Raw genomic sequence first — 27453 nt, 5'->3', positions numbered from 1 at the left:
GGTTCAGCGGTATCCACTTCACTTTGGTCAAGGACGAAAATGCTGCTACCTTGATTGCTACCCTCCTTCAAAAGGGCGCGATAGAACCTGTCCCTCTGGCCGAGATGAAGAAGGGGTTTTACAGCCCCTACTTCATCGTACCGAAAAAAGGTGTTGGGTTGCGGCCAATTTTGGACCTGCGAGTACTGAACCGGGCCTTACACAGACTCCCGTTCAAGATGCTGACTCAAAAATGCATTCTGGCAAGTGTCCGGCATCAAGATTGGTTTGCGGCGGTAGACCTGAAGGATGCGTACTTCCACGTCTCGATCCTTCCTCGACACAGACCCTTCCTGCGGTTTGCATTTGAGGGTCAGGTATATCAGTACAAAGTCCTCCCTTTTGGCCTATCTCTGTCTCCTTGCGTCTTCACGAAGGTCACAGAGGCAGCCCTTGCCCCATTAAGGGAGTTGGGCATTCGCATTCTCAACTATCTCGATGACTGGCTAATCCTAGTTCACTCTCGGGACATGTTGTGCACACACAGGGTCTTGGTGCTCTCACACCTCAGCCGACTAGGGCTTCGGGTCAACTTGGAAAAGAGCAAGCTCCTCCAGGTTCAGAGCATCTCTTTTCTCGGTTTGGAGCTGGAGTCTTTTTAACAGCGCACCTTACAAACGAGCGTGCCCAGTCGGTGCTGGCCTGTTTGAAGGCGTTCAAACAGAAACCAGTGGTTCTACTGAAACTTTTTCAGAGGCTCCTGGGGCATATGGCATCCTCAGCGGTAGGCACCCCACTCGGGTTGATGCATATGAGACCGCTTCAGCACTGGCTTCAGACTCGAGTCCCGAGATGGGCATGGTGCCACGGGACACATCGCATGGTCATCACGCCAGTCTGTCACCGTCTTTTCAGCCCTTGGACCGACCTCTCGTTTCTACAGGCAGGTGTTCCCCTAGAACTGGTCTGCAGGTGCATCGTGGTCACGACGGATGCCTCCAAAATGGGCTGGGCTGCTGTTTGCAATGGGCACGCAGCCGCCAGCCTGTGGACGGGCCTGCAATTGTATTGGCACATCAACTGCCTCGAGTTGCTGCTCGCCCTGTGGAGGTTTCGGCCGTTGATCCAGGGCAAGCACGTGTTGTATGTCACAACTCGCCCGCCATCTCCTCCTCTGGAATCAGCAGCACTTCAAGTTGCTGTGAGCCACTCACATCCCGGGCAACCTCAATACTACAGCGGACATGCTGTCACGGCAAGTTACCCTCAGGGGAGAGTGGAGACTCCACCCTCAGGTGGTCCAGCTGATTTGGAGTCAATTCGGACGGGCACAGGTGGACTGCCCGCTCTGGTACGCTCTGACCGAGGCCCCCCTCGGCATAGATGCGCTGGCACACAGCTGGCCTCCTGGCCTGCGCAAATATGCATTTCCCCCAGTGAGCCTACTTGCACAGACCCTGTCACAGCCCAGGACATGTAGCGGCCTCCTGGGCCCTGGCCAGGGGTGCCTCTCTAACAGACATTTGCAGAGCAGCAGGCTGGGCAACACCCAACACCTTTGCAAGGTTCTACAACCTCCGGGTGGAACCGGTTTCGTCCCAGGTAGCAGCACGCAATACAAGCGGATAAGCCCGGGATAGCCGGCCGGGTGTATCGCTTGCACATAGCGCCTTCCACCTCCTTTTGTGATGAAGACGTGCGCCATTAATTCCCAGTAGTGTCCACAAACTTGTCTTCCTTCGAGCCCTGTGGCAGTCGAGTTTTCGGAGAGACTTTCTTCCGGCCCAGTACATGTGCTAACTAAGAGTCCTGTTCTGGGGTAGGTGCTCTGCATGTGGCGGTTCCCTGTAAGGCTAAGCCCATGTGATGTATATCTTCCGCTAATTCGTTCCTCTGTTGGCAAACTGCATCTTCCAGTCTCCATGTTTGTAGTAACTCCTCCCCCGTTGGGTAGGATCTACCTTGAAGACTCTCCACATGATCGGAAAGATCATGTGACGTATTTTTCCACTTAAATATCCCCCCCTCTCTTTGGGTGAGGTGTGGTCTCCGTGGTGTCTTCCCCTTGGGAGGGACACCCCCCCGACTAGACCTGGCGGCACAGTCGGATAATCCCCCTTCTTTTTTAGGGAGTGGAAAAAAAAGAAGGGGAAAAGAGGCCATGACTGGGTTAGCCTGTCTCCTATCTCTTGGGTAGTTGACTTGTCCCCAAAGGACCATTCGACACTCATAACTATGTTGGGGGAGGTTACGTGTCGACCTGGTGTGCTGGCTACGAGGCACACAGTGGTCTGCCCACCACACACCGCCAGTTCACGTAACACAGTTCAGCTAGTTGTGGCGTTTCGTATAGGGACCCCTAGTGTCACTACATCGACACAACGTCGAGTGAGTGACAGATAGGGAACATCATGGTTACTTGTGTAACCTCCGTTCCCTGATGGAGGGAACAAGACATTGTGTCCCTCCTGCCACAACGCTGAACTACCCGCTGAAATGGCCGGACCTTGTCTCGGGACCTCAGCATAAAACCTGAATGAGTGGTTGCATACCAGCTCCTTTTATACCCGTATGTCCAGGGGAGTGGCATGCAAATACCACTCGCCAATTTTCATTGGCCTTTTATCAAAGACCAGAGGTGTCTCGGGCTCCCAAGAGTGACCCCTAGTGTCACTACATCGACACAACGTCTCGTTCCCTCCATCAGGGAACAGAGGTTACACAAGTAACCATGACATTTTCATTTGTGACTTTCCACCACATTTACACAATGAAACCACAGTTTGAATGGAAATAAGAGGAAGACAAACTTTAAAAAGCCCCATCAGACCACCAGTGGAGAGAACTGTAGTGTTTGTTCTTCAGAATGATGTGAATTCACACTAGTGAACATATTAATTAATCATAAAGTCAGTGAAATTAAGACACTAATCCTCAAGATAACACACTGATATTCACTAGGGAATAAGCTTACAATAATTATAAAAGTCTCTCTCAGACACAAACACAATATTGCACAATCATTTGTCCAAACAGTTCATTGTCCACTGGGTTTGTAGTGGCCGATAATTGATTCATGTGGGCGATTTTCTTAAATGACTCACTGGTCTTCTGGGAAAGGTGCTACTATGGGCTAATTAAAGGAGGTGATTATTGCATAGCTACAATGGGATAGTCAGGTTGGAAAAGGGTTGCAGAGTATGCAAAGGTTAATGATTATCTACTCCAACACTACAATGAGATCACTAATCACTTGAGGCAAGGAGAACTTCAATACCCAATTCGGTCTCACAACTAATAAAAGTTGCCTTGCTGAATCCAGATATCTCACCAAGAAAAAAAAGAATCCAAGCCTTGGTTGATATAAAAATGCTATTTGTCATTCTAAACTCTTTAGTTAGCAGCTTTTATTTTCAAGCACAAGGGATTTTGTTTCACAAGAGGTATTATGTACTGACAGTTTATCAGACTGACATCCTGTTTATTACTGCCTGACACTTTTTGCGAGATGAGCTAGATTAAAGTTACAGAGGAAATCTGCTCAGAGGAAGAAACAAAGGAAGGGAGGAAAATGTAAGACTCTGTAACTCCTCCCCTCTGTCTCAATTCTCTGAGCAGGAACTTTTTGGCAGAGTTACGTCCAAGGGAATATAAAATGCAGTGATGGGTTTGAGTGAGAGCCAGGACTTGTGCCTGAAATAACAATCATGCTTTGCTGCAGGCTTCTGCATCTTTACCTGTAAACACGCACATCAGAGTCCACATAAACCGATCAACAGTGGGGCTCACTGTCTCGACATAATCAAAATCATGACGGAAGAGAGAAATCCTATTCTTGAAGGAAGTAAAGAGAAAAAAGAAGAGGAAATTAGAGGAAAGGTAGAGAAATAAAAATAAGGAATGCTAAATAATGCTCTTTGGCATTAGCACCAGTGGTGTAAGTACCAGCAGTGCGGGCGGGGCAGCCGCACTGGGGCCCATGATGGTTGGGCCCTACCTTAAAAGGTTAATTGCCTGCACTATTTAACTGACTATATCTTAGTCAGCATTCAACACAAGCAATTACTACAGATGCTTAACTGGAACTGCTTTGTATTTATTGTTGGACTACACACTATGCATCTCATCCACAGAGACCATTTTTTTTTTATCTAAAAACTTCTAAATTATAGTTTATTATTAACATCTTACTCTAACACTAATTACAGTATTTAATTAGAAATTACTAATTTTAAGCGATACATCGAACAATTCTCTGCATTTTTTGTTTGACATCGTATGGAATTTTTTGGAAATTTTACTGAGCCAGTGTGCTGTGTCTGACGTCATTATTCAGTGCAAACGGAGCGTCAGCCCTGAGATTTCACGGCTACCGCTGCATTTTTTCTCTGCAGTCCCAAACTCATTTCTCCTTCCACGAAAAACCGTCATCTCTACCCTGCATTATGTGAGTAAAGAGCTGCTGAGTATCGATGATGCAGTGTCACGGTCAAAGACTAATATATTTAATGATATTACAAAGCAGATAGAGTTATGCTGAGAAAGAGCATGAAGCAACAGTGATACTATTATTGGGCATCTCCAGCATGAAAGTTCAGCTGATCAAGTAAACTATGTCTGTGATGTCAGGTAAACTCTATGTGGCCTGTTGTTTTTTTCAGGAAAAAGCTGATAATATTGTCATAAAGAAACTTAAAGTAAATGAACCTAATCCCCAAAACATGGCTATAATCAGCTGGATTACTGGTACAATTGTTTTTTTATTTTAAATGTAGCTTCTTTTTCCTCTTTTTTTTTTAAAGTAAAATGCAGCCTTTCAGAATAACTCATTTGTGGAATTCCATTTTAATAATTTAAGAAAGACATTTTAATATAAATAAGATATTTCTCATCATTTCTGAAAAGGTGCCTCCAGAGGATCAAATCTATTGAGACATTTAGTGACAAAATTGCGCAAACAAAAAGAATTACATTATAATGTCATATATTTTAAGTTAATTCTTGTAGGCTACGAGTGGGTGGGGGTGGCAAGTTTTTTTTTTTGTTGCACTGGGGCCCACAAGATCCAAGTTACGGCACTGGTTAGCACATTAGTATATTAGGGCACTTTTGGAATCTGGATTTTGGAATATGTCTGAATTTGGAAACAGACATAAGAATACATAGCACACACAAATATGGGGAAAAAACCTACTATGTCTCACAGAAACATGTTATATAATATACTATATAAGTTACTATATCTACATCATAAAGGCAGCATAAAAGTAATCCATAAGACTCCAGTGGTTTAATCCATAAATTCAGAAGAGATATGATAGGTGTGGGTGAGAAACAGATAAATATTTATTTCCTTTATTACTACAAATATCCACTTTCACATTGTTCTTCTGTTCTTTTTGGCAATTCATATTCTTTGTGCATATCGCCACTTACTGGGCAGGGAGGAGAATTTATAGTAAAAAAGGACTTAAATATTGTTATGTTTCTCACACACACACACACACACACATTATGTCACTTCTGAATTTATGGATTTAACCACTGGAGTTTTATGTGCTTTTTGGAGCTTAAAATTTTTAGTACCCATTCACTTGCATTGTATAGACCTACAGAGCAAAAATATCCTTCTAAAAATCTTTGTTTGTGTTCAACCTAAGAAAGAAAGTCACATATCTGGGATGGCATGAGGGTGAGTAATGGTGAGAGAATTTTCATTTTTGGGTGAACTATCCCTTTAAGAAGAAAAATGAGACATGATGTCTGAAGAAAACAAAGAAAGATCAAGGTAAATATCACTTGGAAGCATATCACTTGTGAGTATTTTTATTAGGCGGAATTTCCAGTCAAGCATTAATTTTGCCAAATTATGCAAAAGTGTGAGAATATTATTTAATTATGTGTAATTACAGTAGGATGCATAAAATGTATGAAATGAAATTAGCCTTAGCAAGTCGTTAAAAAGGGTCAGGGTTAAATGTGACAGAAGAACATATTTAGAATTTTACTATTGAAATTGTAGTGAGGTGGTACAGCTTTAGAATTTCAATATCAATCCCATGCCAGTCTTATTTCCAATATCCTTAAATTGTTTCTAGAACCAATGCTTGGTTAAAAATCATATTTATTCCTCCTTCTGCTGTTTATTTCTCAACATACCACACATTTCACGCTTTCACCTCTCTCTCTCATTTTTCACACATAATATATCCCATTGTATTTGCTCAAAGCACAATATCTGCAGTCTATCAACATCATCATAAATACAGTGATTTAGTGTCCAAAAATGACAGCAATGGTGGTGATGATACTTAGTTAAGGTGCAAAGGCAATGTTCGTTCTCTTTCAAACACTCATTCGGTATCTCACTAAGGGAACGCCTCAGGCGTGACCGACTGCGGAAGCTCCAATGACACGTCTGTCAAGATTGACAGACCAATCACTGCAGCCCTTAAGGAGTCCCACCTCCCTAATATAAACCACAGCTACCTGTTGCTGCCTCATTCTCGCTCTCTTCCCCATGGAAGATTTTCGGAAGCTGTCCTCAGCATACGCATTTGCAGATTATTGATTAACAGTTCATCGACGGAGCCACAAGGTAACGTCTGAATGCAATTTTTCCTCCGCGTTTTTGTTGAGCGGCACTTTAATTAGTTTGAAGACTAAAAAAGAGTAAACTAACATGTTAAGGTGAGTTTTAGAGCAAGAAGACTTAGGGTGGCGGCAGGGGGGAAGAAAGTGCGGTGTGCACATGCACATGGGGGGAGTTGATGGACAAGGCATCCTCAGCTATTCCCCCGCTGTTTGAAGACCGGTTAGGAGAAGATGATGGAGAGGATAAAGTGTCGTCAGATATCCTCGAGGAAGACAAGGAAGACAATGAGGATGCTATTCTCCACCCAAATTTGTCCCGGCCTCTGAGGGCACAGGGAGGATGCAGCACTTCCCCTGTGCAAGCTGATCTGTATCTCATTGAAGTCTGTCGCTGGGCTACAGCCAGACTGTTGTTAGAGTGGCCAACCCAGCCGGCAGGCCCAGGAGCTGTTTAAGATCTGTATTACAGAAAAAAGCTCCTGTTACTTTTCCCGCCAACGAGGCAATTTATTCTGGCTGTACTGGATTGTGTGGCCAAAATGAAGGGAGAAGAGATTTTGGGACAAACCCTTCTCACACTGGGTGCCTGTTACATGGGGGCATGTGGGAATTGGGCATGGCAGATACCACCTCCCCCCAACCCCCCCCCCCCCCCGAACCACTTGCACCCGAGCCACCGGTCAACTTTCTCTTCCCCTTCATTGCCAGGAAAAACAGAGCGCTTCGCAACCTCTATTTTCAAAAAGTATACAGATCCTTGGCATTAGCAGTTCGGGCTCTGAATGCAACGTCTCTCCTCATGGCCTACCAGGCTGAGTTATTAGAGAAAATGGGATGTCAGTTGAATTCGGGATCTCCTGACCCAGCACTTTGGGAGGACATTTGTGTAATCATGGATCTGAATTTGTGCTCGTCACGTGATACAGTTCAGAGCTGTGGCCGAAACATGGGCTTGGCGGTTGTGGGAGAAAGAGCTTTGTGGCTGAGTCTGTCGGGACTTTCAGACAAAGAAAAAGTTGGAGTTTTTGGATGCCCCCATGGATCCGAAAGCTCTGTTTGGCATCACTGTTTCAGCTATGTGTCAACAGTGCGACATTCGAAAGGAGGGAGAGGCGTTTGAAGTTTGTCTCCCAAGAAAACCCACTCTGCGATCTTACCAGCTGAACTGAGGAGGTTTCAGGCCCTCCGAGAGAGGAGGACAGTCTGTCTACCAGCCTTCTGGTCTGGCTCCACCTCAACAACTGGGTAATATGGCTCTGCAAAAGAAACCGGGCCACTCTAAACCCAAACAATCCTTTGCGGCTGCAGCTGCAAAGCACCGTCCCACTAACCCTCGGGGGGGCGGGGGGGGGGGGTGTGTAGAAGAGGTGGGTGACCTGAGGTCAGTCAAATTTGCCAGGTTGGGGTCTGGAGACAGCACCCAGGGCTTCTCTGTCCCAGTCCCTCACGAGACTGACACCTTTCTCTTTCCCGCGGGGAAACCATGTCTACAAATATGGTTCAAACAGCAGAAAGGGGAGGTCCCCGTCCCATTCTAGATTCACGGGTCCTCAACAAACACCTCAAGAGATACAAGTTCAAAATGCTCATGCTCAGAACTCTGTCTCATTCTATTCGTCATGTAGACTGATTTACATCAATAGATATCTTCAAGATGCATATTTTCACATAGACATTTTTCCTACTTACAGGAAATATCTCAGGTTCGCTTAACAGGGCAGAGCCTACGAGTACGTGAAAATCCCTTTTGGACTTTCTCTAGCTCCTTGGGTATTTACCAAATGAGTGGAGTCAGCTCTGATACTGCTAATAAATGCGGGTATCAGGGTGTCGGCTGATCTGGACAATTTGCTTGCATGCGCGCCGTCTCAGTAGCAAGCGGAGAGAAATACGAACACATTGGTGACACATTTGGAGAGCATGGGATTCAACATAAACCATGCAAAAAGCTGTCTTATTCCCCACATGAGGTCATTTATCTGGGGCTCAGACTGAACTCCTTTCAGGGGAATGCATCAAAGTGTTTCGCACCTGCATCTCCCTATTCCAATGGGGGAGATAGGTTTCTCTAAGGATGTGTCTCCAGCTGTTGGACTTGATGGCCTCAACAGTAGCCGTGATTCCCCTGGGGTTATTGCGAATGAGGGAATTTCTGATTGGACAGAGCCACTGCGCTTGGGCTGCCAGTGCTGCCTCAGTATCAGAGTGATCATCTCATCGGAATGCATGAACGCTCTCCGTTTTTGGAGAGTCCCATCTTTTCTCAGGACAGGATGCCCATTGGGCCCCGTTTTAATGAGAAAAGCTGTGACGACAGATGCTTCTCTCACAGGCTGGGGCGCTGTGTTCAAGGGCAGAACAGTGAGAGGTATGTGGACTCCCGCACTGAGAGAAAGCACATAAACTTTCTGGAGTTGCTAACAGTGTTTCTAGCTCTCAGACATTTTGTGAGTTTTCTCAGGAATCATCATGTGTTGATCAGAAAAGACAACACGATGGTGACAGCCTATATAAATCGACAAGGGGGAATCCGCTCGCGCCAGCTTCACAGTTTGGCAGAGAAACTGATTTTAGCACGAACCTGTTGTCATTACACGCAATGCATGTTCCGGGCATAATGAAAAGGGGAGCGGATTTGATGTCCAGAGGAAATCCTCTATTTTGAGAATGGAAGCTTCACCCTCAAGTGGTGAGCCTCATGTGGAAGAGATATGGACAGACAGCCGTAGATCTCTTCGCATCGTGCAGTGTCCTCTGTTCTTCTCCCTGGTGGGCGATGATGCACCGTTGGGTGTGGATGCGCTAGCCCACCTGTGGCCTCACGCATTACTATATGCGTTTCCCCCACTGAGACTGATCGGACCGATGCTGCGGAGAGTGAGGAAGTTTGGACATTCTCTTGTTCTAATACTGTAGCTCTGAACTGGCCAGGGAAGCTGTGGATGGGAGAGATAGCTCAACTGCTTTACGACCACCCCTGGCCTCTACCGTTGAACAGAGATCTTCTCTCTCAAGCACGCAGGGAGATTTTCCATCCCTCTCCTCAGATGTTGGCTCTCTGGGCCTGGACTGTGAAAGGCTAAACTTAAATAACATTGGTTTGCCCCAGAGAGTGATTGAAATGATCTAGAGCATGAGAGCAGCCTCAACGCGTTTGTCATTAGATCTCAAATGGGGGGTGTTTGAACAATGGTGTGCAGACAGACATATCATTCCATACTTGTGTTCGGTGATGGGAAAAAAGCCTTTTGGATAGGCGCAGAGCCTTTTCTGTGGTCAAAGTCTATTTGGCTGCTATATCAGCATGTCATGTGGGTATCAACTCTGGCACTTTGCGCCAGCACCCACTTATTTGTAATTTTATGAGAGGTGCTCTGAGGTTACACCCAGTTTCTAGACTGGTCGTTCTGCCGTGGGACCTGTCCACGGTCCTGAATGTGCTGTCTCAGCCCCATTTTGAACCGCTAGAGAGTATCACTTTAAAGCTGCTCTCTTTAAAGACAGCTTTGTTACTTGCTCTCACGACTGCTATGCGAGTGATTGAACTACATGCTCTATCAGTTCATTCATCATGCATATGGTTCGCCCAGGGAGGTCTGAAGGTAAATCTTAGACCAAACCCGGCATTTGTTCCTAAAGTGAGCAACTCCTCAGGCTCGTTCCAGTTGGTAGACTTGTTGGCCTTTCATCTGCCGCCTTTTTCCTCTGCGGAGGAAAAGCGGTTACATTGTTTGTGTTCAGTACGGCTCTGAGTGCATATGTGCAAAAGACAAGAGCCCTACCGGAGAATAGTCAGCTCTTTATTGGTCTGACTCTCATAAATGTAAACCTATTTCTCACCAGCGCCTCTCTCATTGGGTGGTAGATGCGACTGTGTTATGTTATAATAGCTCTAATCATCAACCCCCGGAGGGACTATGGGTGCACTCCACCAGGGGTATGGCCACATCTTGGGTGCTATTTAAGGGCATTTCTGTCTAAGAGATTTGTGCTGCGGCAAGTTGGTCATCTCCTCACACATTTCCAAGATTTTATAGACTGGATGTTACAGGGCCTTCTGTGGCTCACTCTGTCCTTGAGGCTGGAATGCAACATATTGTACAGTAAGCACAAATACATGTTTCAACAGCCCAATATGTTGGGGAGGGACGCATAAGCGGAGCCATATATTTCTGTTTACTGATATCATCTCCTGAATATCAGGAAGTGTGATTCAGTACAAATGTTGTGTTCTGCGTTTTCTCTGCTTGTGGTTTCTGCTTCAGCCAGCATATTTGCAATTCGGGAGTTGTCTATATCCCTTAGTGAGATACCAAAAGAATGTTAGAAAGAGAACTTTAGGTTACTCACGTAACCCCGGTTCTCTGATAACATGAAGTGAGGTATCTCATATCATTGCCCTCCTTGCAGTTTGCACGGAGAAGAGATATACAGAGAATGAGGCAGCAACATGTAGCTGTGGCTTATATTAGGGAGGTGGGACTCTTGACAGACGTTGTGTCATTGGAGCTTCCGCAGCCAGTCACGCCTGAGGCGTTGCCTTAGTGAGATACTTCACTTCATGTTATCAGAGAACCGGGGTTACGTGAGTAATCTAAAGTTACTTCTCTACAGAACTGTTTTGAGTGATCAAGCACGTCTGTTCTCAAAGTTAATGTCATGCAGCTTTACAGTTGTTATTGCTGAAAAACTGCGAGAAAAAATGGAAGACAATGAATATGTGATAGAAATGCATCATGGGAAAGAATGACAAAAGTTGGACGTGCCCTCCTGACAGCCTTTGCCTCGGTTTTTCACCAGCTCTGACAGAGTAAAGAATAGAATAAATGTTGAAAGCGTAGCTATCAGGATCTGAAAGATAAGAAAAGATAACAAATCTAAAATCTAAAAGACACATAAAGCCACAAGGTTGTTTTATGTTTTCTTTTTTTCTCTTTGCATGGTTTAACATGGAACCAGACTCATGTGAAACTATGTAAGCATTAGGAGAACTCTTAAATTGTTTGTTTTCTTATTACAACAAAGAACCCAAGGATGAAAAGTAACTTCAAAGAATATTCCAGGTTCAATACAAGTTAAGCTCAATCGACAGCATTTGTGACATGATGTTGATTACCACAAACAATTATTTCAACTGTTCCCTCCTTTTCTTTAAAAAAGCAAAAATGGTGGTTAAAATGAGGCATTTACAATGGAAGTGAAAAGGGCCAAATTTTGGAGGGTTTAAAGGCAGAAATGTGAAGCTCTTACATTAATTATTTTGTTAACACTCATGGATTATTTGAGCTGTAAAGTTCAAATTTCATTTTTACAGTCATTTTAGGGTTTGTTGACATTACATCATCAAGCAACGAAGTTGAAAAATTGGCTATAACTTTACACAGGAAAGGTTAATTAGTGATTTTATCACACTAAAATCAAGTTAATGCATATTGTTTACATCTTGTGGATATACTATTGAAATAGTGAGCATTTTAATGTTTGCGGATCGGCCTCATTCACTTGCATTGGAAGTGCCTCACTGGAACCCAGATTTTTGCTTTTTTTAAAAAAAAAGTCAAAATTAATTTTGTGGTCATCAATATTATGCCACAAATGCTGTCGATTGAGCTTAACTTGTATTGAACCCGGAATATTCCTTTAAGTAAATATGATGTAACTAGACAGATAACCATTTAGGTATCTAACAGTTTTCACAGATACATTTAATTTTTAAATTCTTTATTCACAGCATAGAAGTATGACTATCAACAAGATTAGGGTCAGATATTCCACCGCATGCCATCAAACGTATTATGTGCTTACCGATTCAGCTTTGATAAGATGTTGTTAAGGACTTTGTTTCTAAAGCATCCAGGGGAGTAAACACTCATACAAACAAATATATTTTTATCTTTTATTGTCCTCACCGCTACCAAGAGATATTAACTCCGGGATGTATCGGAGGAAAAGTAGGCCTTATAACTGTCTCTGCATGCCAAACAAGTGTCATGATTTGCCAGAAAGTAAATTATCCTTCTGGCCTCAGAGGCTTGCGATGTCCACAGAGCTAGGACAAAGCTTGTGGAAGGGGAGTGGCTGTTGAGCTGTGAAAATGAATTATTAAGTTTTCAGATGACATATCTTTTGTCAGGGGAACTGGGTTTTAATTTAATAGCAAATAATAATAATAATAATAATAATAATAATAATAATAATAATAATAATATTTTATACCTATTCAGAGGCAAAGTGCAAACTTAAAGTGCCTTTGTTATATGCAGCCTGAGATGGTGAAGAGCTCTCAAAATGAGGAATGATTGCTAATCTTGCCCTCCATAACGCTGCAGTCTCTGATCCTCTGATGCTAAGCTATCTCTGGGAATTAAAAAAATATAATAATTTGTGGCGGCTTTGTGTCCCCTAGAGTGGCAGTTTCAGATTTCACATGTTAAATTGGATATTTTAAGAAGACGTAAAGCACAATTGTTTCTTGATTTAATAAATTTGATAGCATTGTGCGGGCTATACTTCTCCAATTAAATTCATGTTTCGGGACAGGTTTTGCCACACATGGCCAGAACCACAATCTTTTTCCCATACCAGTAAATCACTTGAGTTTTCAAGGTCCAGCAGATTACTTTTCTGGGCTTGTCATCACTGACACATTTCTGGAATATTCTGCTTGTCATGTAGCACAAATCTACTTTTAGGTCAGAATCCCACCCAAGGCCAAGCTTTGAACATTTGTGCAATTCAAATGTCGATTTCACATGTTCTTGTGATAAACGTATTACAACGATGTGAGCCAGTATATACGCTGAAGCTCATTCAGCTATGTAAATAGTCTATGTTTGCCTACGTTGCTGCAAGGGCAAAAATATCCTATTAATAATGTAGCTGTGCAGCATACTGCATTTGCTGCATCTTTTATGACTCATAACGAACTCTCTTTAGATTATAACTTGTTTGAATGATCCGAGGGTTAACAAAAGGTATCTATTAATTTACCTTAACACCATATTTTACTGTCCTGTCATTTTAAAAGAACTAACACATACACAATATCTGAATATGTTATGCAGCGAAACTCAGAATCAACTAATTACCGTATACTAGTACTTCTGAAATGGAAATGAGCCATTATATTTGCTGGATGATTTTGTTGAACAATGTTTGAGTTGGTATTATCAGCATGAACACTGTATTGTATGTGGTACAGAGTGGGGTCAGCATTAACTATTTCAACACAGTAGTGTGTTTGGAATAAAACTTGGGAAAATGAGCTGCCAGCTAATGCGGATGTGACTCTGGACACTTCCTGGCAGTATCAGTATTTTATGCCCTACTTTGATGGAAAGAATGGAGTGTAGAGAAGAGAAAACAGTGAAAACAAATTGTGAGGAACAAAAACAGGGAAAATGATGAAGAAAAAGAGTTACTGGAAGGAGAGAAGGACAGAGATAAAGAGAGAAGGAGAGGGCACAAATGAAAGAGAGAGGGCATATGCAGGCAACAGTCAGTGCTTTCACCTCCTCCTTTACCCCACAAATAATTAAATGAATCAAAAGATGAAACAAGGCAGAAGAGCTGGGCTGTATGTGCTGCAATCCTCACAAAGTTTACATAATCCCTCTTTTCTTTCCCTCAAGGAAATTTTACCTGCGTTAAAAGTCAAAAGTCCATGTGGGTGCCTTAATGATGGAGATGACTCCAAACGTTCCTGCAAGCCGCTGGCAACTCATTATGGCTGCCCAGGCTATCAGTATTAGTTGAAGCTCTCCTCCCCTCTTTCCTTGCCTTCGTGGCCCTGTCCTGTTATGTGTTAATTTTCCATCCAAGTATCTACAAAAAAAGTGAGATTTTCATTGTTTACTTTGGAATCCTAAAGTGACAGCTTATGTTTAAATGATGGTTATCACAGTCCACATATTATTTCATGCTGGTGGGGCGCCCGCACAGACAAGTGGGTGCTCTGAACTCCACCAGCCATCTAATTTACCATAAAATTAGTAAACATAAAATAAAATAAAATACAACAGCCAGAGGGAAACAATTATAAGTTGTTATATACTGTATCAAAAGTATTAATTGACATTTTTTTGATTTTTTGTTATTAAAGCACAATAAAAATGTATCATAAAAATAAAAAAGGGGACTACTTGAAAACTTATCCAAAAAAATAATAAATAAATTGACAATATATTGAATTGAGTTTTTGTTGTTAATAAAAAAATGTCAGATACCATTTTTTTCTGAGAGACTATTTGCTCAAACACATTTACCAAAAAAAAAAAAAAAACAATTTTGTGACTATTTTTTATTTTATTTTGTCAAAATACTAAGAAAACATACTATTACAGGGATAGCATTTGTGTAATATTTTAAAAGACATCTCTGTAATTTTATTAGTCAATACATTTATGGGGAAGAGGTCAAACCAAATTCCACTTGACCTCATAAATACAGTATATATCCATTGAAACGTATATGCTGTAATAGTTTTTCTAATGAAACAACTATAAACAAAGTGGTTACTAAAATTGTCATTAGTATCAGGGGTTCCTTGAACTGAAAACTTCCTTAAACTCAAAGACATTGGATCACACAGAGTTTGCTTTCCTTTTAAAATAATCGTAATACCAATAGAAATGGCATTCACGATGATTTGGAACTCTTTTGGAGTGGCCTCAAAATTATACTTTTGGGAAAATTTTGAAAGGGAACATAACTGGTCATGGTCATTAAGAAACTGGCTTTCAATGAGAATATTACTACTAAACCAGTTCACAAAAAAAGTGAGTTATTCCTAATATGAAGCTATAATTAAATTAGTGAACAATCATCCACACAACGTAAATACATTAGAGTAGGTAATTTACCTCCATGCCATGTAAACAAATAAATATTTCTAATTTCTAATAAAAAAAAATAAAAAAAATAATTAATAAAAAAGTTTAGAACCACACCCTTTCTTTACTTGTGTGACTGTGTCATAATTGGGTTGTTTCAAAATGTTCAAAATGCTAAATATTGAATGTGTTGGTGAAGTATACATTATATCAGTCATTACACATTTTAACGCATTTCAAAATGTATTGTTGTCCTCTGGGGGCTAAGCCCCTTATCCCTAGCAATGCCCCTAGTATATACCACAGGAGACTCATGTCATTTTTGTCATTTTTCTTAAAGTCATGAAAATTCCCACCACAGTGTCTTTTCCACCACATCTCAAATTCTGTATTGTTGTTAATAGAATTAGGTGGTGGAAATAACAGTAATGGAAATTATATTTATAACCTTTTTTAAATAAAATGGCAGACTTGCTAGGGTTTATTTCATATTGTTTTATGTATCTTAAATACACACAATTAAATAATATTTTCAAACTTTTTTGCATAATTTGGCAACATTGCAGCTTGAATGTAAATTACAGCCAATAAAAATATATAAATGATATATTCTTTTTTTTTTTTTTTTTTCATACATCAGTTGTTTCATATTTCATCTCAATAATCATCTTCACAAGAACACCAAATTTGAAAAATATTTTTAGGGGAAAAATTGTTTGGTGTGGTGTAAATTGGCTGGGGACAGTCGATTGAAATAATTTTGACACAATACATATTGAAATGGTTTATGTTTATTTCACTCTTTGTTTAGATTATCATAATTTTAAACATGTAATAATTGTATTTGTATAATGGATTTTAATATTTTAATATTGAAAGTCTGGATCTGGGACAATGCTAAAACAATATAATCTATAGTATGCATTAAAGGCATTTGGTTTTTGGTACATTTCTGTACCAAAAATAAAGGATGAAGGCCTGGTAAAAAGTCTCCAAGTTTTAATTTGACCTTCAACAAAAAGAAAAAATTGGAAATCTGTTAATTCTAATAATAATAGTAAAACAATCAGCCCCCATAAAAAGGCCGGAAGTTGAAGAGACACCCATTAATGTGACAAGAAGCTACATTGCTTTGCAACTGCAAACATAGTACAGTTAGTATGATAAATATTACTCAGTGGAAGTGTTTATTCCAAAATCAACTAATAACAGATTTAAATGTTTATTGGACATTGTTGTCTTTTATCATATTGCAGTTGCTGCTGTAATTTTACCACAGTAAAGGGGGTTTTAGGCACTCCACTTCGCTTTGTGCCTAAGAACACCCCTTACATGTGGTAAAATCACTGTAATGCACAGCTTCACGTGGCTTATTGCTTTGGAAGAATAAGCTGTACACAGCTCTCCAGGACATGATAAAGTCCTTTTGAACACCACCTCAAATGTTATGGAAACATCTGGTTCTGTCATCTCCTGAATTTTCTCCTACCACAGCTACAAAATCTGGCAATTAAGTGCTAATTTCATGCAGTGGCATGTGCCAATATTCTGTCACCTGACCATCAGCTGTTTTACAGGCCTCTTTGGTAGTGTGGATTTGTTTGTTAAACCTTTGAAGTATATTTAGCATATTTTACCATAAATTAATATATAAATGAGACCCAAAATAACTGGACATGAATAACTGGGGTAAAGTTTTCCTATTTTCTGAAGAATGCATGGTTAATGATTCTCGTTTTGTGAAACTGCATGATGTCTCATCAAATATCCATTACTGGTGGGATTACGTGACACCATGCGAGGAGCAGATGTGTAGGCGATGAGCTCTGCACACTTTGCTAGTTTTTAGTTATTTTTGTTTTATAATCCGGTGAGATTTGATACACCTTGCTACATATTTGCTCTTTGAAGTCAGTAAGTCAAAAAATTCAAAATCCTCAGGCTCTGGAGATATTAAAATACACTTACGTGCTCAAGGTGATACCTCTGACGGGCCTGCAGACCGGACGGCTCGATTTGAATGGTGCAGCGGGAGAAGAAATCCAGCGTCAACTGTCCAACATGTTTGTGATGCTGACGAAAGTTGTTGCTGACTTAGAAGATCTCGCTGTAATATGTCGATCGATTATGGCGATGGAAACAAAATTCTCTGAGTTGGTTACAAGAATGGCAGATGTTGAGAAGTGGATCGATTATCTGGAGTCATCGGATAGGGAATTATCTGATAATCCGCTGGCGACCAAAGTTGATTTGGAACACGTTCTTGAAAAACTTGAAGATCTTGAGAATAGGAGCCGCAGGAATAACATCCAAATTATTGGAATACTTGAGCATGAGGAGGGCAGAGATATGGTGAAATTCCTAGACGAGTCTGCTCGACATAACAGGCCATAAACTGGAAATCGAGCGAGCTCACAGGGTTCCGGCTCGTAGATCGGCTGAGGGAGACAGGCCCCGATCAATCCTGGCCAAATTCCTGAGATCATCCAATAAAGATCTTGTGTTACGCAAGGCAAGGAGCAAAGGAAAGCTTTCTTGGAAGAATCACAACATTTTCTTGTTCCCAGACTTTGCGATTTCGACAAGAGTGAAACGTGATCGATTTAAGGAATGCAAGAAACTTTTACATCAATGGAAGTTCGCTTTTGCACTGATGTTCCTGGCCAAACTGAGTATAAATACGAAGGATGGCCGCCAAGTATTTTTATGCCCCAAGCAAGCACTGTCCTTCATAAAAACATTGGAGTGAGTAAGCCATTTAGTGTTTCTCATTTGAGTGGATTGACTCGCTGTACTTACTCTGGCTGTCTGAGGAAGCTGGGCGCCATTTTTGTTTCTTTTTGTGTTGGGTCCGCCTAGCGGCTGGAGTTTGCTTTGTGGAGTGACACTCCTTCAAGAAACTTTTGCATTGACAGAAGATCACTTTTACACTGAAGTTCCCAGCTAGTGATAAGGTTGACCGCAAAATATGCCTACAACAAGCGATGTCTTTTATAGAGTTGATGGACTGAGGAAATCATGGTGTGTTTCTTATGTGGCCTCTGAGTCAACCCGACTTGTTAAATATACACAGGACCGGCCGAGGAACCGGGACGCCTGTTTTGTTTCTTTTTGTGCTAGTTCCGCATAATGGCTGGAGTTTGTTTTGTGGAGGAACATACCTTCGGGACAGCTGTGGATGAATCTGCTTGTTCATTGTGCTTATGCCTTCTATTGGCTGGAGTTTGTTTTACAAAGTATTTTCTGTTATGTAATTTTGCCTCACAAAATTTGTATAGAAGCACCGGGCATGAGCAATCTGACGGCAGAGTTGTCGCGGGGGTTCTCGTAGGCGTACACGGACTCTTTGAGTTTAGAGGGATTGACGCCAGTTGGCGCTGTCGTGCGCAGGGTTAATGTGCACGTTTTTCTTTTTTCTGTTTGTTTTGTTCGGGGAGAAGTTCGGGGTTTGATTGTTGCACTAATATTGAAATGTGGTCTTTATAATTTAGTTTTTGAGACAGAATTTATATTTTCTATTATGTCAAAATGTTAAATGTTAATATGAGTGGATTATCTCTCTCCACATGAAAGGTGAATGGGTTGGGGCACCCCATAAAAAGAAGGAAGGTTATTTCTTTTCTTAAATGTAAGAAATATGATATAGTGTTTCTTAAAGAAACGCATATTTCCCCGCAGGTGGACATGTTTTCTTCACTGCTGGCTCAAGTAAGCACAGGGGAGTCATTATATTGATAAATAAACATCTACAATTCAAATTTCTCAAAGAGATTAATGATAAATTTGGAAGAGTCATTATTGTTTTAGCGGAAATTCAGGGGCAAAGGTTGATTTTGGCTAATATTTACGCAACTAATGCTGATGATCAGGGCTTTTTTATAGATCTTGAAAGTATGTTGCAAACTGTTGGCCCCATTCATGATATAATATTAGGAGGAGACTTTAATTTAGTCCTTGATCATAGTGAAGCAAAAATGTGTAAGCCCCCTAGAGCAACATTGACGTTTCACAGGATGTGTAAAAATCTTGGTCTTACAGACATTTGGAGACTTTTGAACCCATCTGGTAGGGACTATAAATTTTTTTCATCAGTCCATAAGATTTATTCTAGAACAGATTCATATATATATATATATATATATATATATATATATATATATATATATATATATATATATATATATATATATATCTAAGTCCCTCATTTCATCTGTTGGAAACATCTTAGTCTCAGATCATGCCCTGGTGAGTTTAGAGATGTTGCCACATACGGAGAAAACGAAATCATATAGTTGGTGCCTTAATATATCCCTTTTGCAAAATTCTGATTTCCAACAAATGTTAAAGACTGAAATCAATGTTTATATGGAGACCAACCTGGTCCTCAGTATCTTCTGTGGGCGTGGCTTGGGAGGCACTAAAGGCAGTTGTTAGGGGTCAGATCATACAGTATGCCTCATTCACCAAAAAATCCCAAGTACAAGAACTCGTGGAGTGCAGAGGCAGAGCTGAAGCGCCAAGTGTCGTCTGATGGCCTCAGAGAATTGACCCATTTGAAATACAGATATAATGCTATTTTGTCACGGAAAGTGGAGTTTGGGTTATTCAGGGCAAGACAGTCATACTTTGAGTCAGAGGACAAAGCAGGAAAACTTCTGGCTAGATATATAAAACAGAGAGAGTCTTTTTCTACCATTCCCTCAGTGAAATCTGCTGGTGGTGACATTTTTACCTCGGACATTGATATTAATAATGCCTTTAAAGAGTTCTATCTTGATCTTTATAGTTCCATGTCTTCGTCTACTGATGAAAATATTAGAAAATTTGTGGAACCATTAGAACTCCTTAAATTGACAACTGAGCAAAAAAATTCTCTTGACTCCGAGATAACCTTGGAGGAGCTTGACGAGGTAGTTAAGGCCCTGTCTACTGGCAAGGCTCTGGGGCCAGATGATCTTTTTAGATCTTATGCTACAGAACTGACTCCACTTTTGTTAGAATTTTATACAGAATCATTAAAGAATGGAAAGCTTCCTCCAAATGACACAAGATCAGACTCCAGACTCCATCTCACTTGACACCAAAAAGGCATTGATATGGTAGAATGGGATTATCTTTTTAAGATTTTGGAAATATATGGGTTTGGAAATACTTTTATTGGATGGATTAAGTTACTTTATAGACACCCTGTAGCGACGGTACAAACAAATGGATTAATTTCAGATTATTTTACTCTGGATAGGGGCACTCGGCAGGGTTGCCCTCTTTCCCCATTATTGTTCTGTCTTGCCCTGGAACTATTAGCAGCCACGAGTTAATTGGTCTAAATCCGAAGCGTTGGCTCTGACTGCGTGCTGCCCAGTAACAGGGGGAGGGGTTTAATTTATATAAATGATTACGTATTTTATGTTGTGTTTTTTGGTTTTTATGGATGGAATCAATACAAATTTTAATTAAAAAAATATATATATAAAAAAAAATCCATTACTTCTCTTAATCTGCAAGGAGTGTTGTGATGCTGCTGAAAATAAAATTAAAAACAGATATAAAAATATTTAAATATTTTTACACTACAGTGTGGTCATACCAGAAATTCACAAACTTCTCTTATATCTCAGAAAATAGTGAATTAATTGTTTTATTAAGTAAAATGATAAAATAATTACAACCCCAATTCCGAAAAAGTTGTGACAGTATGAAAAATGCTAATGGAGGCAAAAAGGAGTTACTTATTACTTATTATATTCACCCTTTGCTATATTGAAAGCACTACAACTAAACATTATATGATTTTAACCTTGTGAATTTCATTGTTTTCTTTTTAATGTACAGTAATTTTAAATCAGATGATTGCAACACACTCCAAAAAAGTCGGGACAGTCGAGTGTTTACCACTGTGAAACATCAACATTTCTTCTAATAACACTTATTAAGCATTTGGGCACTGAAGACACAAGTTTGTTAAGTTTAAAAAGTGGAATTTTCCCCCATTCATTCATTATGCAGGTCTTCAGCTGCACAATTGTACGGGGTCTTCATTGCCATATGGTGTGCTTCATAATGCACCATATTTTCTCAATTGGAGATGGTCAGGAATGCAGGCAGGCCAATCTAGTAGCCGCACTCTCTGCTCATTCGACCAGTATGTGGTTTGAAATTGTCCTGCTGAAAATGCCGGTACGTCCCTGGAAAGACAGTGCTGAATGGCAATATATGCTGCTCCAAAGTTTTTACATATCTGTCTGCATTAATGGTGCCCTCACAGATGTGCGAGTTACCCATGCCATGGGCACTGACACACCCCTGGCCCATACAGACACTGGCTTTTGGACCTGATGCTGATAACAGCTTGGATGGTCCTTTTCCTGTTTGGCCTGGATAACATGACAACTGTGCTTTTCAAAAACTATTTGAAATGTGGACTCTTCGAACCAAAAAACATGGTTCCACTGTTCTGCTTTCCATCTAAGATGAGACCGAGCCAGGAGAAGTCGGCAGCGCTTCTGGACAGTGTTGATATAGGGCTTCTGCTTTACACCGTAAAGTCTTAACTTGCATCTGTGGATGTAGCGGCAAATGGTGTTGACTAACAAAGGTATACTATGTTTTTTAAGACGGTGATGGCAGAGGGATAAGAGATCACATGCATTCAGAAGTGGTTTCGTCTTGCCCTTTACGCACCGAGATTTGACCAGATTCCTTGAATCTTTTAACTATATTGTGCACTGTAGAGGGTGAACTGCCCAAAATCCTTCCAATTTGTCTTTGGGGAACATTGTTCTCAAAGTGCTGGATTATTTGCAGAAGCATCTGTTGGAAAATTGACACGTCTCAAATGATCCTTGCTCTTGAAGGACTAAGCTGTTTTTGGAGGCTCCTTATATACTATGACACGATTGCCTCACCTGTTTAACATATCTTGTTTCACACTGCCTTGTAATTTTAACTCGTCAAATTGTTATTAGTCTTAAATTGCCCCTGTCTCAACTTTTTTGGAGCGTGTTGCAATCATCTGATTTGAAATTACTGTACATAAAAAAAAAAAAAAAAAAAATTTTTTTTTTTTTGATGAAATTCACAAGGTAAACATCATATAATGTGTCATTGTAGTGTTTTCAATTTAGCAAAGGGTGAATATAATTTACAAATCACTCCTTTTTGTTTTTATTAGCATTTTTCATACTGTCCCAACTTTTTCGGAATTGGGGTTGTACATTATAAAGCATTTTATAATACAATGGAATGGTCAGTTATTAAATCTAGATAGGGAGGGGGTTTTGAGGGTCTTTTCTAATCATTGTTTTTGTCAATGATACTAGGGCCTGTCATCCTTAGTGTTGCAAGCAAGATAAACTACAAGACATGTCACATATTGACATATAATTATACGCCTGTCATACTTGAAAACTTACAGAGAGTGCCCATTGTATTCTATTTACACGTTAACATTTGTCCTTTATCCATCAAACTGACCATACAACTGACAGCGCTCTTCAGAAGAACTGACAACTGAAGGCTTGTATGATGTCTTGTTTTATGATATCTCTTCACCACAATGTTACTTATGTTATATGCTGTACCAGCTTCAATCAACTATGCCAACGCACATTGGTCCAAAATGAATGAAGATACAACCAAAGCAATGTGCTGACGGATAATGAGCCCATCTGAACATAATGGCTGTATTTATGTAGTAGGCAGTCTCTGAGACCTGGCTTGCTGGGAATCAATTGCATGTTGTTTGCCTTCATTACCACAGATGCTTCAGTGGATGCCATTAAAGTGTATGTGTGTATTCAATGGCTTTCCCTGAAGTGAGCTCATTTGGGCCTGTGTTTTATGTCATTAGCCTCCTGATTGAACAATAATTGCTGAATGTTTCTGGATCACTATCGCTTGTGCTTTTGTGTAATTAAAAATCAATATGCTTTATATTTGCTATACACCTCAAAGACAACAAATTCTCTATATGTTCACACTCAATTACAGTCTCAATACAGCTGTTGTTATGAAATGCTTAGAAGTTATTATGTTCATAAATAATACATTTAGGTAATAATTATAGTCATAAAGTGAAACTTATTGTGCTGGTTCATAAAGTCAGGAGATTATATGAAGCATTTAACATTTTATAATGCATCATATTTTCACATTTTTATTTTTACATTAATTCCAAGGGAGTGATGGGTAACACACACACACATGGTAGCATGATGTGAATATGCAATGCTGGTTGGCGGGACACAGATCGGCAAATTGGGTATCGTCAGCATTTAAGGGCTGACTGAGGCAGCTGGGGTAACACTGAAATTATAAACCTTTCTGCTAGCCATCCTTCACATTCAAAAAGGGGCCACCTTCTACTATTTCACACCATGGAAACCCCACACAAACTTTCTTTCTCTCATGGCTGGTTGATTTATAAGAGTCGGCCACGTAATTTTAGACTGTGGCTTCATTTGGTGCATGCCTGTCTACTGTATACCTGGACAGGAGCCTTGACTGAAAAGCGTTTACTTTTGGCAGCCAAGCAAGATTTGCTCCATATGGCGAACAGCTGCATCGTGTTAAAGATCTAAATAACATCAATGGAAGCTTGCATTAATGCAAATTAACCTCTGTGGCAACATGTAATTGTTTAATTCATGGCACACTAACATCACGGCAGCAGTGATGAGATATTTAGTTGCTTTAAAAACAAAATACATCATCTTTCTGAAACCAGTTACGACGGTTGTGGATGTGGTTTGCTATCCTAATGGAATAAGGTATAAGAGGTAATTAATCTGATTCTTGCAGAAAATATATGAGCAGGAAAATTGTTAGTCAGTCCTCTCCATTATACTTTTAAACTGGCTCCCTTTAGCATAAGTCCTAGGTATTACCTTTAACCTTATAAGGAATTTTTGCGTAGATCTACATGGAATGATATATGTGAAAGAGGTCTCATTTCTGATCAATCATAAATCACTTAGCCAATTTTACTTTCCATTCCTCTCTTTCATCTCCATTGATCGTGGTGAAAGCAAGACAAGACACATTGGTGGGAGTAAAATCTGTTTGTGCACTCACCTTGATGAAAGCCCAGATTTCTGCTTGTGATTTTGAAAGCTCTACTGACTTGCTTTCACATGAGCATTAAAACTATTCATCTCCAGATGTGCGTGTCAGACGCCCCCACGCTTGATTTTTTTTTTTGAGCATGATTTTTCTGTCTGTACTGGTACTAAGTGGTAGTGGTAACGTAGCTCATTAGACTTGTAGAATGACAACGAAATGTTTCAGACTCTTTTTAATCAGGCCAAAACATATACAGACATCATGAAATGTCCCTGCTTAGTCCTACATACTGCACTAGTGTAGCAGGCTAGTGTGGCTAACTCCTTGTTGGCCATCTGGATGTCTTCATCTGTCAACTACAAAATCTGTGTACAACTATACAAGTGTCCCTGTAGCCCATACAAACCAGGAAAAGGACACATAGGGAAATAAAGATAGTCATGTTGTTGACATGACAATCATGTGTGTGGTCTCTGTTGAATTATATAATAGAGCGCAACAGTGCCGGCCCACTTATTCAGCCATTTTGGCTCTGGAATTATTTTTCCCATTCATTTTTTTTCCATAGGGATTTTGTTCAGTTTCAAGGTGAATCCCAACATTACAAACTTTGATTTTAAGCAAAAAGTAGTTAACGCCTTTAAGATGGAATGCATTGCAAATGCACGAAGCATTGAAAATTATGTTATCGATTCGAAAAATATAAAACTTTTGATTTAAAATGGTTGATTATAAGTATATAAACAATAGGTTTTGATTTTATTGTAAAATATTCAGATATACAAATATATACAGTAAGTAGTTTAAGAGTGTAGAAAGACCGACTTGATTGCATCATTCACAGGGAGTGGGCGGTCACTGCTGAGCTCTTTTCGTGCGCTTTGTTAGCTGCAATTATCTTATTGGTGGATTGTTTCCCATTCAGAATCATTGGTAGTGTAGTCGTTCACCAGAAATTCCCCTATAAAATGCTTTTCTTTTTAATAATGAAGATGAAATTACATGGACTGATGGCTTCAGCAGAAGCACATACCATCGATAAACAACCTCAGAGTTTACAGTAGGTCTCTCTTTAATAGGGCTGGGTTGAAAATATCAATTTCCCGATTTTAATCGATTCTCATTTTGAAGAACCGATATCGATTCTTAAATCCCAAGAATCAGTCTTTTAGTCTGTGCTGTTTTCAGTTGATGCGTGAACAAAACTTCACTAAACATTATTTGTAGCGTGCCTCCCATATAATAATCTCAATAAGCTTTGAGCTTTGTTACTTTTGATATGAAACAAAGTCTCAGCTTTCAAATTCTGTCAATTTTATCACGAAATTCAAACAATAAATACCGTTTTGACGCTCTTAAATGTGGCATGACAGATCACTGTCACGATTCAGTTCAAGCGGCAGCACGGCGCGCACGTGAACCGATCATCTCTTCCTCTTTACAACTAGTTATAGCACAAAATAAACATGAATGAACATCATAAGGTATGTTGAAAGATACAGTACAACTTACTGAACTTTATTAGCTCTCATGTAATCGCCCAATTGGTGTTTCAACCGCGGAAAGACGTCAATAAAACAGCTTGTAAACAATATGTCACATAACCCTACATTTACCTCAGGAAAGTCATTCAATATCCATAGCTCGATAGTTAGCTGGAAAAAAAATAACTCTAGAGAGGAGCATTTTGCTAAATATTTGCACTATATTACATATGCATTATATTCATACTTAACCTTTTAGTGATGTCTCATTTATTGTACGTCTGAATAAATCTGTCATGAAAACAAGTTATGACAGCCACCGTTTAAATGATTATATTTCAACAACGAATTGGAGTAGAAACATAATTATATAATTAAAAAGTTGATATAAATACTGCCTTATTTAAATGTAAAATGTTTGTATACAACTCAGTTTTTATTTGAGTGTTGATTATTATATCTAAAATAAATAGAAACTGAATTTGGACTCTGTTGTTAGTTTTAACCTTTAATATTATAGTAATGTTCCAAGTGACAGGGATCCCTGTATAGTTTACAGCATTAGTTGAGAGATTGTTTTCCTTAAGAAAAATTGGCATTTACTGTACCTGATATATATCCAAACAAATCGATATTGAATCTAATCGAAATCTAATCTAGAGCTTGTGAATCGAAATTGAATCGATTTGTGAAATCTGTGTCAATACCCAGCCCTACTCTTTAAAATGTAATAAGTTATCATTATAAATCTTGTCCCCATGGAAAAAATTAATGGGATTTTTATTTCTGGAACCAGACCGTTGCACTCTGTTGATACAGTTTTTTTTGCTTTTTTTAATGAACAGATATTTCAATTAAGGGTATATTGAACAGTTTCCCCATAAAATAAAATAAATAAATAAATAAAATAAAAGCTTTTTTAAAGCCTATGTGTCATGAGTCTACAGTTACACTGATGCTGTACAAAGTCTCAAACTGTGGAAGCTTAAATAAAATAATTTGGGTTAGGGTTAGTTAAATAGAGATTGACAAAGATTGATTTTTCCAAATGACAAATATCCTGACTTTCTCAAATGTTGTATACAAACTGCTAGTTTGAACATTTCATACACATTTTGAAAACAATGCAAACTGTGGTTAAGAGTTTAAATCAGTTTTATTTGACTAATAATAATGCTCACATAAAAGACATGAGCAGGCTTTAGTTCTTCCCTTTAATGAGGGCATTCAATCAATGCATGGAGTTTATTGCCGCCTCTGGTGACATACTCACATAGCTCAAGATTCAGACAGTCCCTCTTCTGTCTATGATTTGTACTGAATGGCGACTGTTGTTCTGTACATAATTAAATTATAGATAAAAAGAGATTTGTTTTTCATGTTACTCTGACAATTAGTTGGAGTTAAACAGCCCTGCTGCCTAAACTGACAGATTTGCTTTTCACAGCGCACAAACGAGGTGTCATTGTCTTTCCTTTAGACAAACAGTTTGGGAATGACCTGCC

This window comes from Myxocyprinus asiaticus, chromosome 19 (assembly GCF_019703515.2).
Source record: "Myxocyprinus asiaticus isolate MX2 ecotype Aquarium Trade chromosome 19, UBuf_Myxa_2, whole genome shotgun sequence".
Lineage (NCBI taxonomy): Eukaryota > Metazoa > Chordata > Actinopteri > Cypriniformes > Catostomidae > Myxocyprinus > Myxocyprinus asiaticus.
Note: the sequence above shows the minus strand (reverse complement) of the source record.